Source organism: Equus przewalskii, chromosome 4 (assembly GCF_037783145.1).
Source record: "Equus przewalskii isolate Varuska chromosome 4, EquPr2, whole genome shotgun sequence".
Classification (NCBI taxonomy): domain Eukaryota; kingdom Metazoa; phylum Chordata; class Mammalia; order Perissodactyla; family Equidae; genus Equus; species Equus przewalskii.
The window spans coordinates 47627292-47640263 of record NC_091834.1 but is presented as its reverse complement, the minus strand read 5'-3'; the positions used below and the strand labels follow the sequence as shown (position 1 = coordinate 47640263).

At 35.5% G+C, this 12972-nt stretch overlaps 1 protein-coding gene across 8 annotated transcripts in view; it reads left to right on the top strand.

Annotated features, from left to right (window-relative positions):
• The window catches only part of DGKB (diacylglycerol kinase beta), a 675150-nt gene that overhangs the window by 41287 nt on the left and 620891 nt on the right, over positions 1–12972 (top strand). The window lies entirely within an intron of this gene.

The window sequence follows — 12972 nt, the reverse complement described above, 5'->3', positions numbered from 1 at the left end:
TCCATCGATACTGACTACATATGAGTAAATTATTGTAAAAGCAAAGCAGAGTTAATTTAAAAATATAAATATACATTGTGTATAAAATTGTTTCAAAAGATAAGTTACGTGTAGAACAGAGAAATGCCCATGCACAGTAAATGCTTGCAATATTCTTCCCTAAGAATGAACTGCTTTTATATAATTCAATGAGAATAAACTGTCAGAAAAGATTTTCTTGAGGTAAGATTGATCACATTTCATTTTAGAAGTAAAGTGCTTAATTATTTGATATGAATTTATTAATTTACGAAGGGGCATAAATAACAATACTATGATACTATGATACAGCATGGCAGTTTAAACATTATCCTAAGAATGGAAAAAATACAGTCCTCCCTCAGTATCTGCAGGGGATTTGTTCCAAGACCCTTGCGGATACCAAAATCCATGGATGTTCAAGTCCCTTATATAGAATGGCATAGTATTTGCATATAACCTACGGATATCCTCCCATACACTTTAAATCATCTCTAGATTACTTATAATAACTAATATAATATAAATGCTATGTAAATAGTTGTTATACTGTATTGTTTAGGCAGTGATAATAAGAAAGAAAACTGTACATGTTCAGTACAGATGCAACCATCATAGGCCTTTCCATCTGCAGTTGGTTGAATCTAAGAACGTGGAACCTGTGCATGCAGAGGGCTGGCTCTCTTCCCCTTTTGAAGAAATGTGTGCTCAGTTACGAAGTTATAATAAAAAGCATTAGTGAGAAAAAAAACCTTTAAACTTTAAAGTGCATAAGAAATTATGGACCCAGTTAAACCTTAAGTGTTTAGTCCTATCAAAATGTGATAGAGTCTCAAAGTCTCCAAGGTGGACCCTAATGTGAAGTAAGAAGTGATGCTAAATTCTTAATTGAATTTCATTTTCCAAATATTACACAGGTTGTTTTTAATTTATCATAGCTCGTTTTGATGAGGAACATGGTTTTTTTCTTTGTATATAATATTCCCTTTGGCAAGATGCCATTGCTTATCTCTGTGCGCTTGGTTGTTTTAGTGATTGCCATCCCAATGTAGAATTTTTTTTTACTGAGTTAATGATAGGTTACAATCTTGTGAAATTTCAGTTGTACATTAATGTTTGTCATTCGTGTTGTAGGTGCACCACTTCACCCTTTGTTCCCACCTCCCACCCTACCTTTCCCCTGGTATCCACTAAACTGTTCTTAGTCCACATTTTTAAATTCCTCATATGAGTGGAGTCATACACAGATTATCCTTCTCTCGCTGGCTTATTTCACTTAACATAATTCCCTCAAGGTCCATCCATGTTATTGCAAATAGAATGATTTTGTTCTGTTTTGCAGCTGAGTAGTATATATTTGTACCATATTTGTATATATGTACCACATCTTCTTTATCCATTTGTCTGTTGATGGGCACTTAGGTTGCTCCCATGTCTTGGCTATTGTAAATAATGCTGCAATGAACATTGGGGTACATAGGACTTTTGGGATTGCTGACTTCAAGCTCTTTGGATAAATACCCAGTAGTCGGATGGCTGGATCGTATGGTAGTTCTATTTTTAATTTTTTGAAGAATCTCCATACTGTTTTCCATAGTGGCTGCACCGTTTGCATTCCCACCCGCAGTGTATGAGGGTTGCTTTTTCTCCACAACCTCTTCAACATTTGTTACTATTAGTTTTAGATATTTTTGTTATTCTAATGGGTATAAGGTGATATCTTAGTGTAGTTTTGATTTGCATTTCCCTGATGATCAGCAATGATGGGCATCTTTTCATGTGCCTATTGGCCATCCGTATATCTTCTTTGGAGAAATGTCTGTTCATGTCTCCAGCCCATTTTTTGATTGGGTTGTTTGATTTTTTGTTGTTGAGTTGTGAGAGTTCTTTATATATTATGGATATTAAGCCTTTGTCAGATATATGACTTGCAAATATTTTTTCCCAGTTAGTGGGTTGTTTTTTTGTTTCAATCCTGTTTTCATTTGCCTTGAAGAAGCTCTTTAGTTTGATGAAGTCCCATTTGTTTATTCTTTCTGTTGTTTCCCTTCTCTGAGAAGGCGTGGTGTCTGAAAAGATCCCTTTAATACTGATGTCAAAGAGTGTACTGCCTACGTTTTCTTCTAGAAGCCTTATGGTTTCAGGTCTCACCTTTAGGTCTTTGATCCATTTTGAGTTTATTTTGGTGATTGGTGAAAAAGAATGATCAATTTTCATTCTTTTACATGTGGCTTTCCAGTTTTCCCAGCACCATTTGTTGAAAAGACTTTCTTTTCTCCATTGTATGCCCTCAGCTCCTTTGTCGAAGATAAGCTGTCCATAGATGTGTGGTTTTATTTCTGGGCTTTCAATTCTGTTCCATTGATCTGTGCACCTGTTTTTGTACCAGTACCAAGGTAGAATTTTTAACATGTAGTTATGAAGAATTCTGACAATGTTTAGATTATAGTATCTAGAAGGACTGTCCTTGTAGTTTAATAATAATGTTCTATCTTTACCTCTAAGGCAAGCAATGGTGAGGATTTCTTTTTTCAAAGGTCTTCATGGAGCTGTTTTCTGTCTTCACCTTCCCTGAGGAATTCAGAATTTGCATTTATGCAAGGAAGCAGGGAACTAACAATTTACTCACATTGATTGAGTGCTTAAATATGCAACAGAGACTATGCTAGATTCTTGGGCCTTTAATTTCACAATAGCTCCTTGAGGTAGGTACTGTTTTCTCATGTTACATTTAACAGAGAAAATTCACCTTCTTTTCCACTTCTAAATAGGGAGACTGGAAAATGGAAAATTGGAGAAATTAAACAGAAAAGAAATTGTTCATTAAAAATAAATGGTGGGAAGAGTTAAAGGGAAGAAAGTGAGAAGGCATACAATTGGGGAGCAGAGCCAGAGCCGCTGGGGATGGAAGGTCTGTGAAGTGAGAATCTACGAAGAGGATAGAAAGTCAAAGGTGGGACAGCTACAGTAGGAGCAGTGACCAGAGAAAGGTTTAAGGGGATATTTTGCTCAGAAAATGTGTGCAATAGTTCCTTCTTCTGTATTTTACCACAAAATGTTCCATATAATCCACATTATTGTCAATAAAGGACTGACCCCAAGAAGGTTCTTGGTCAGATTAGCACCAGAACGAGAAGGTCCAGTTGCGTGAAGGTTACCTGTTGATGATGGAACGGAGAAGTAGAGATGTTAATTAGGATTGAAGATAGAATTCAGTTCAGTTCTGACTCCAAATCTCATACTTCTGTTACTACATCACTTTGTAATACAATTTGAAATCAGTTATAAATACAAAGGGAAATATCTCAAGAACATTGCTGTATCGTTTATCGATGATACCTTAGTATTCTGTTAACAATGTCTGACTGGACAGCTGATTTGATTGTTTTGGCAGATGTCTCAGAATTAGATGTCAGTCAAAGAATCAAAGCTAGTTGTTCCCACAGACATAGCCTAAGGCACCAGATTCTCTCTACTCTGCTAGTGTTATTTGTAAGATGATTCTCAAAGGAGTAAACAGATGCCTAAATTACTTTTGCATCCTATTAAAACTAAAGGAGAAATTATATCTCATTCAAGATATGTATGTAGGTTAATTACATTTGCTTTTAATAATTAATAAATACTTAGAGCTTTATTGTTGCTCACAAACACTATAAAGCAAATGAGTTTGAAAAATTAGTGATCTCCTTTCAGAAAACACAAAGTCAGTTTTGAAATTTGAAGAATAATTTAACAAGTACCATCCCAGTAAAAGGAAATAAAGCATTTCAAGAATTTATTATTAAAAAACCAAATAAACAAATAAAAATGTTGGCCTTAATATATTTTATATGTTGCTGGAAATTAGTTCTGAGAGCAATTGAAACACAATGTATGACATTTCAGAAAAACGGTTTAGTTAGAAAATGGGTATTTTCTGAAACACTACTTAGTAAATATATATAAATGTACTAAGAAATAGGACTACTGTCTTCAGATAATTGAATGGCCAATGAAATAGTCAACAGCATCATAAAAATATAACCCACCTAAGTTTATGCATATCAGTATCTAAAGAGCACCAGTTTACAAGGCAATGCTTTATAACAGGATTTCTCAACCTTGGCACTGTTAACTTTTTGGACCAGATAATTCTTTGGGACTTATTATGTTATAACGGGGTATGTAGCAGCATGTCTGGCCTCTACCCATGACATGCCTATGGCATTCCCCACACCCACCCCACAGTCCTGACAATCAAAACCCTCTCCAGACGTTGCCAAATGTCTCCTGGGTCACAAAATTGTCTCAGGTTGAGAATCACTACTCTATAAAAATCATCATTTAATTCCATCTGAGCTACTTTCATACATCATTTTAAACTTAATATTTACTTGTTTATAATTATTACAAATAATACAGACATCCTGTTTATGCTTACTTTCCAGAAGCTTTGTATAGTAGTGTAGCTCAAAAAAATTACTACTGGTAGATGATGCTCTCTATCTCTGTCAATCAAAAAGATTATTTACTACTATGAATGAATGCATAAAAGTTGTCTTATTTGAGGAAAGTCTTCAGAAAATTTAAAATATTGAGAAGTTGAGACATCTAATTTGGTTGAGGATATACAGGTTTGGCACTAATTACCATTTCTTTGGCAGACTCCATACATGGGCTACATTTTTAAAAGTAAAGAAAAGAGAATAAACTCATTCTTGAGATTAATTAAAATCTAGGTGCATGCAGTATGGAGTTCTGCATGGTCTTTGCTGGCTGTCTTTTTAGAAATCCTGTGTGTAAATGGATTTATTTTGTTGATGACTGTCAAATTCATTGAAAGATATTCTCATTTTACTTTTTAGAAATGGAGTTTTTATATCAAAGAGATAGCCCAATAAATTCAAATATAATTAAAAATTAGGTGCCATCTGTATTCCAAACAATTGAAACTATTTCAAAAATATAAACCTAGGTGAGTTTTTTTGGCTTTCTTGCGTGTGCTAGTTTCTGCATGGGAATTGAGATCTTGATAACAGAATACCAAAAGCTTAATTATTAAATATTGATCCAAATAAATCATTTCTTTTAAGGCTATGCCTCTCTAAGTCAGGATGCTTCAGTCTGGGAAATAACCTTTCTCCCTCACCACCTCCCAACCTCTTCCATCATTATCTGGATTTTTTAATTCATCTCTGTGCTTTTGCTTGTACAGTTTATGTCACCAGGAATGCCTTACTTTTCTTCCTTAACTCATGAAAATTATAGTTATTTTCAGTGCTCGCTTTAAATTTCACTTTTTCATGAGTTTGTTTCAAGTTATCTGAGCTATACTAGGCCTTCTGTCAATATTTTCTCTCTCATTCCAGCTTAGCTGCATACTTGACTCTCTTCTCACCCAACACATTCTCTTTCATCAGTTTTCGTTCATATATAATGATGACTCCCCAGTCTTTAAATTCAAATAGAACTCTGCCCTGGATCCCTACCCTGCTTTTATTCCTCCAATGGTACATAGTAGCTTGAGTGTTCCACAGAGTATCGACTAAAATTCAGTCAAGAGACAGGAACCATTTCAGGCATTTGGTAACAAAGTTGATGGAAGAAAGAGAAGCCAGAGATTAGCAACAGCAGGAAGCCACTGCTACCTTAGGGCTGAAGAAACTCCATACAGGGTTTAACAAGAATCCCAAAGTCTCCACCTCCAGGCAGAGCAAGAGAGAGAGAAATACATGGCTACTTCCCTCTTCCTGCCCTCCATTCCTATGTCGTGGTTTTCTAAAGCCAGTCAGGAAGGGAGCTAGGGAGATGCAGGAGAAACAGGGAGTAGATCTGAGTGCAAATAAGCAAGGCCTGGAACTCACAGGTATTAGAAATGCGACATCATTTCATTAAAGTCATTTTCCTTAACCCAAACACAAATCCCTTGTTCTTCCAGAGTCCCACTAATGGAATTAACGTTTACCAGGGTCATTTTGGATTGTCTCTTAGTGCATCAATAGGTCATCAATTCTTTACAATTTTAAGTCTGAAGTATCTCTAGAATTTGCCGTTTCCTCTTCATCCCCACTGCAGTGACTTTTGTGCCTATCCGTAATATACCTCTACTGGCACTCTCGCAAAGCCTCCTCACTAGCAGGCCTGCCTGTCTTTCCTTAAATGCCAGCAGAATTCCATCTGGAGTATGAATGAAATGATGATATTCTCCTATTTTTATTTGTAAGATAGTTACCTGTCACCTAAAGAATAAAATCTTAAGGCCTCAGCCTGGCAAGATATGGCTTCTGACTCCATTTTTTGCACATCATCATCTATCATCCCTTTGTCCATAGCCGCTGCTCACTCCTATTAAACGGCTTATAACACACTTGACTCTTATCCATTTCTCTATCTTTACATGTGTTGTTCCTTCTGCCTGGCTAATTCTTAGTTCTTCTATAGGATTCTGCTCAATACCCCGTTTTCTGTGAAAACTTTTTTTAGAAACCTTTTACTCAAACCCAGTTATATTCCCATCACTCTGCTTAAACATAACTCTCTTTTCATTTATGTCCTTGTATTTTAAGAGTTTATGTATGTTACCCATTCTCGACTAGACTTTGTACTTCTCCAGAGCAGGTTTTGTGTTTCTTCATCTTTGTATCACTATACTATGGAGACGTGCTAGGCTCATTGCGGATGCTACATAAATGCTTGTTGATTGCAGAGTGGTGCATTTCTAGTGCTCTTCTGGTCCATTAAAACACTTCTGCTCTGTTGGATGTGTGTGTTTGTGTGTATATGCATGCTCGTGTGTGTGTTAGGGGTTTTCTTTGGTAAATATTAGACATATAGACTTTTTCATTTAAGTGACAAGTGGAAATACCTATGGAAACGTAGCTGTAAGAAACTATTGTGTAAAATAAAAATGATTATAATTATAAAATAACTTCTGGAAGCAAATTACATTGGGCCAAAAATCCTTAAGTAATTGTAATTTTGCAAAGTCAGTATCCCACTTTTAATTTAATATCTATGTAATTATAACATATCCTGCCCCAAACTTTAAAATTGTATTTTAATTCATATTATAACATTCTCGTTTGTTTATACAACTATAAATATGTAGTAAATGTCCATTCCCCTTGGGTTTGAAATGATTTTCCAATTTGTCATGTAAAATAGTATGTTGTGAAATAGTAGTTTTATATTTAATTCTAGAATAGGTAACTTTAATATAAATATTATTAGGGTTTTTTTTTTACCATAATTACAAACTGTGCCAAATGTCTTTTGAATTTTAAATGAGAGAAAATGTTTACAACGCATGAGACCCAAATGATTAATACCTAGTATAAAATAGTATATTAAGAAAATATGTAAGAAAAAAAGTAGAAAAATGCATGAAGTGATTTGAAGAAGCAATTTATACACATACAAAATATTACAAATGCCTAATAAATATAAAGAGTTTCACAACTTCGCTAAAACTGAAAGAAGTACAATTTGAAAGAGTTTACTATTTCTGGACCATCAAATCAAAACAAATCAAAAATAATTCAAACATATTCTTAGGACTCACTGCCATGACCAAGTCTATATTTCCTGACTCTCTGTACTATATCATATTATCACCTCTTGAAGTAGCTAATATAAAAAGAGTTCTCTTGAAGATTATTTTAAATAATCATTCCTGAATGAAAGCATAGAAAAAAGTCAAAGTAAATTTAATGACTTCTGTAACCTGTCTAAAAGACTGAATGCACTTGAGCTAAAGTGGACAAGATAAGGGCTGGTCCGGTGGTGCAGTGGTTAAGTTTGTGCACTCTGCTTCTGCGGCCAGGGGTTCGTAGATTTGGATCCTGGGTGTGGACCTGGCACTGCTCGACAAACCATGCTGTGGTGACAGTGTCCCACATAAAACAGAGGAAGATTGATACAGATGTTTGCTCAGCAACAATCTTCCTCAAGCAAAAAGAGGAAGACTGGCAACGGATGTTGGCTCAGAGCCAATCTTCCTCACAAAAAATGAATAAATAAATAAAGTGGTCAAGATAAAACACAAATACACATATACAAAAAAATTGTAAAGGTGACTGAGGAGATACAATTGCATTATATGTTAAAAAATAGGACAATTTATAAGGAGAAGTGTTAGGAACTTTTTAGTCTTTCCTTTTGCCTCTTTTCCTATTGAATCCCAGACATTTTAACACGTATTTTTATGTTATAATATCTATTTAATATACATATTTCCTTTCTGAAAGTATAACAGGCAGAAATAACTTTGTACATTTTATTGGATGCCTCAGGGTCTGAGAAATATAAAATGTCAAAAATTGCAAATAGTGAAAAACCCAGTAAGTTTATACAATTCAAATACTAAGTATGATGGTCAAAGAATTTCAGTGCTCTAGATTTATTACACACATACACCAGCTACCTTGAAATCAAGTGAGATTACGTGAAAATCATCCTGAATTTGAGTTCTGAGTTTGAATTCCCATTATAATGATGTCTCGCATCACAGCTAATAATCATTTTCTTGCTAGGATACAGTGATATAGGGATACAGTGTGTCTTTCACTGTTTATTAAGGAAGTACATGGCATCATTTTAAATTCCGAGAAAAATCTGTGATCTCAATATTTCAAATGATAGAACCGTTAAAGAATGTCATGAAATCCATGAATTTTTTCTAGGTGTACACATTATTCATGCAATTTTGCACATTAATAACAGGGTGTTCAAAGATCCCCTGGCAGTGCATATGAACTGTTTGATATCCTGAGGGAAAACCTCAAGGAGATTGTTTTATGCAATCTTCTAAATATAAATAACATATAACTGTGCCATTTGAAACTACAAAACTCGTGAACAACCTTAAAAGCATCTAATTTAAAATTTCCCCAGATTAATATTCTATCACTGATATAATCATCTCTTAGGATTTACATGTCATCCGATTTTACAATGTGATAAAAAGAGAATGGACTATCTTTGGAAAATGACACCAAAATACCACTTTAAAATCATTTCCTTTTTCTTCTTGATTTATCTCCGTTTTTGTTTGCCCTTCACAAAATAAATTCCTGAGTACCAACTTATTAGGCATTATGTACACATATAAAAGAATTAAGCAATGGAAGACAAATATAGATGTATATGATTGTCATCAGAGTTCAAATTTTGTCCAAGAAGCACTCGTGTTACAAGAAAGGCAATGAATTATCAATAATGAATGACGTGTGTTTTGTAAGAAAATGCTTACTCCGTTATAGATTTGAAATACAAAACATTTCTAAATAAGTGCTTTATGTGATAAAATTTCACAATTTCTAAAATGGCAGAAATGATAGATTGTATTTTAAATATATATTATGCTGTCCCTTTTAGTCAAAGAAGGTATTTAACAAAGGAAATATCTGGCATGTCGCTTTTAGGATATATATTGTTTAAGTATGAAAATACGAGCTTCTTTTTTCATTATTTCTTTAGTTAATGAAATTATTTCTTGTCATCTTGTTTGTGACAGTGAAAATAAGTAGATCTCATCAAATTGTTTTTATTTCTTGGTTCAATTTTCTGGTCATATGAGTAGTCATTGAAATCACCTAAATTTTAGGCTTTTGTTACACCTCTGCGCATATGCTGTGTCTAATCAGATGTCCTTAGTGTGTATTTTAAGTGACGTTATAACATAAATGGGATCTGTGGATCTAACGCAACTACTGTGAGAGGTGCATTTATGCATTCCAGATGTTTGCATTTGATCAGGAAAAGAGGTGAGGGGAGAAAGGAAAATATTTATTAAACAACATGGAGATTTCATCATTGAGGTCCTAAGTAAATGTTGCTTCAAGAGAGTATAGCAGTAATCTTTAGTGGTTTGGAAAGAGGAGAACGGAGAAGGAAATTTGTGAACTCTTAAAAACAATAATTTTAAAAAACCCTGAAAATATGTCTTTCCCGCCATTCTACCCCACTAGTTACCTCTTTTTCCACCCTTGCGCATTCTGAAGATAAGAAGCAGTGATCCGCTGTAATTCAGCTCTCTTGGTTCATCTTTTAAAGACAACCTTTCCTATCTTCTTTCTGGCTCACTTATATAGTCTGTTTCTGATGCTGAACAAATACGTATTTAATGAAGTAATAACAATATATTAGATTTTCACATATGACTGAGGAGTCAAATCTCATTACCAAAACTAACAGGGCATCTCCACTCTGACTGCTTCCCTTTACCTTCCTCTTTCCTTGATATTCAGATCTCTTGTCCAGGTACCAACCTCCTTTTGTCCAGACTTTGGTTTCTATTCCTGACATCCACCCACAGCTATACTCTCTGCCTGGATCATTTGATTGATGAGCACAATGTTTCTGCTGCCTGGAATGCCCTCTCTCATGTTCTCTCTCTCCTGGTGAACATATAATTCAAGGCCAAACTTGGACTGTACACCTCCGCTTTGCAGCTTTCCCTGATCTTCCCGGTCTGAATCACACTTCCACCTCTGTGCTTCCACAGCACTCTGTTACTCACCAAGCCGCCTCAGATAAAGATGAATCTGTTTAAGTGTGTCTTTCCAAATAGACTGTGAGATCATGGGGATCCGAGGCCACTGCTTAATCATGTTTGTTTTCCCCAGAACCTATGACAGGGACATGCACTTGTCGTTTGATGACTGTTTAGATTTGAATATCTGTACCTTATCAACTCGAGCTGGTTTTTATCCACTGCCTTGCTGGTCTACCTTGTCTCCATCTCTTGGTCACTTACTAAGCTTCCTGTTCATATCTCTTGGCTTTCTGCTAGCCTAGTGGTTTTTTCTCTTTCCCCTTACTCCTTGATCTGTTGCCATCTGACACCATGACAACTTAATATCCCTCATGGTGCTCTGCCACCTGATGATAATACACATTTTATAGGCCCAGTAATTATACTCCCTTTGTAGCTGCCACCTCACTTAACAAATCTTGTCTGTTCGTGCTCCACAGAGCAGGATCTTAATCTAATGTAGAGTTTTTTGTCCCCTTTTACGTGTGTCTTCCATTGCTTTCATATATATTCCTATCTCTATACATATTTTGAATTTTTATTTTTCTCAGAAGAAATACATTGATATCCTAAAACAAATATGTGAAGAGTGTAATCATGCCAGTTCTTTGATGTATGTTACTGTTGGTCTTAAAAGTCCTTTTAACTGTAGTCATTTTTGAGCATAGAGACCTGCCGTGGACAATCTGGTGATGGCAATTAGACCCAAGAGCATAAAGATACAGAAATACTGGTTATTTCCAGTGAAGCAGCATCTTATTGAGGCAATTAAATACAAAAAAGAAACGCTAAGTCATGATTCCTTGGTATGTTTTTAAAGTGTTGTAAGCTAATATAGGAAAACAGTTTTACCCTCACATGCGCATTCCTCACTACAGTCTTGAATATTCCTTTGCATTATATTGAAAAGTGCAGTTACGGATGACTGGAATATAAACCTTAATTATAGCTGAGAACTAGTATCCTTTGAGTGTTGATTCTAAAATGTCACAGGGCAAGTAAGAAATTGTCCGTATAGCCAAAGATTCATTCACTTTGGACATTTATATTTTCTAGACTTCCTGTCTCTTGAGATACTTAGAATTGCATGCGGTATTAAAAAATGTGTAATAAATTACAAACTGGAAATTGGTACATTTAAACAAGGTAAAATTTAAAGTGCTGACAACAAAGATACCATCAACAACTGAAATATGCTTAAAGCAATAAATTTATGTATGAAGAACTCCAATGTATGAAAAAGAAAAAGGAAAATAACCCAATAGAAACAGGGAAAAAGGCTATAAGTGGGCATTGTATTGGAAAGGATACCTGAATTCCTTAGGGACACATGAAAAGGTTCTCTTTGTCCTAGAATCTAAAATAGACAAATTAAAACAAAAATAAGGTGCTGTCTTATAACCGTTGTACTAACTTTCTATGCCTCCTTAACAAACTACCACAAATTTTGCTTCGAGCATCCATTTATTATCTCTTAGTTTCTGTAGTTAGGATCTAGGCATGGCTTAGCTGAATTCTCTGTTCAGGTCTCACGAGGCTGAAATCAAGGTGTCTGCCGGGCTGCATTCTCATCTGGAAGTTTGACTAGTGGAGGATCTACTTTTGAGCTCCCCCAGGTTGTTAGCAAAATTTATTTCCTTGAGGCTGTAGAATTCATGGGAGCTTGCTTATTCAAAGCCAGGCACAGAGAAAGAGAGACTGAGTGATGCTTCAAATCTCTGACTTCTAAACCTTTTAAAGGGCTCACTCACCTAACTAGATCCAGTCCATCCAGGGTGATCTTCCTTTTATGAACTTAAAGTCAGCTGATTAGAGACTTTCATTGTCTGCAAAATCTCTTTACCTTTGCCATCTAATGTAATCTATCCAAAGGAGTGACCATTGCCATGTTCTATTGGTTAAAAGCAAGTCACAAGTCCCACTCGCATTCAAGGGGAGGGGATTACCTAAAGGCATAATTGAGGTTAACCCTAGAGTGTGTCTACCACACATACCTTGTGGGCAAAAACTTAAGAAGTTGACTAAAATAAGTCCATTGTGAAGACAAATTTGGCAGCATATAGTAAAGCACACTCCAAAATCCAGCAATTCCATGTATAATTACATGCCCAACAGACATATGCAGGTATGTCAATTGCATTCTTTTTTAATAATGAAAAGTTAGACAGGGGCTAGGCCAGTGGCATAGTGGTTAAGTTCACGTGCTCTGCGTCAGCAGCTCGGGATTTACAGGTTTGGATCCCAGGTATGGACCTAGCGCCGCTCATCGAGTCATGCTGTGGAAGCATCCCACATAAAATAGAGGAAAATTGGCACAGATTTAGCTCAGCAACAATCTCCCTCAAGCAAAAAGAGGAGGATTGGCAACCAATGTTAGCTCAAGGCCAGTCTTCCTCACACACACACACAAAGACATAAATCCTAAATTCCATGAATAG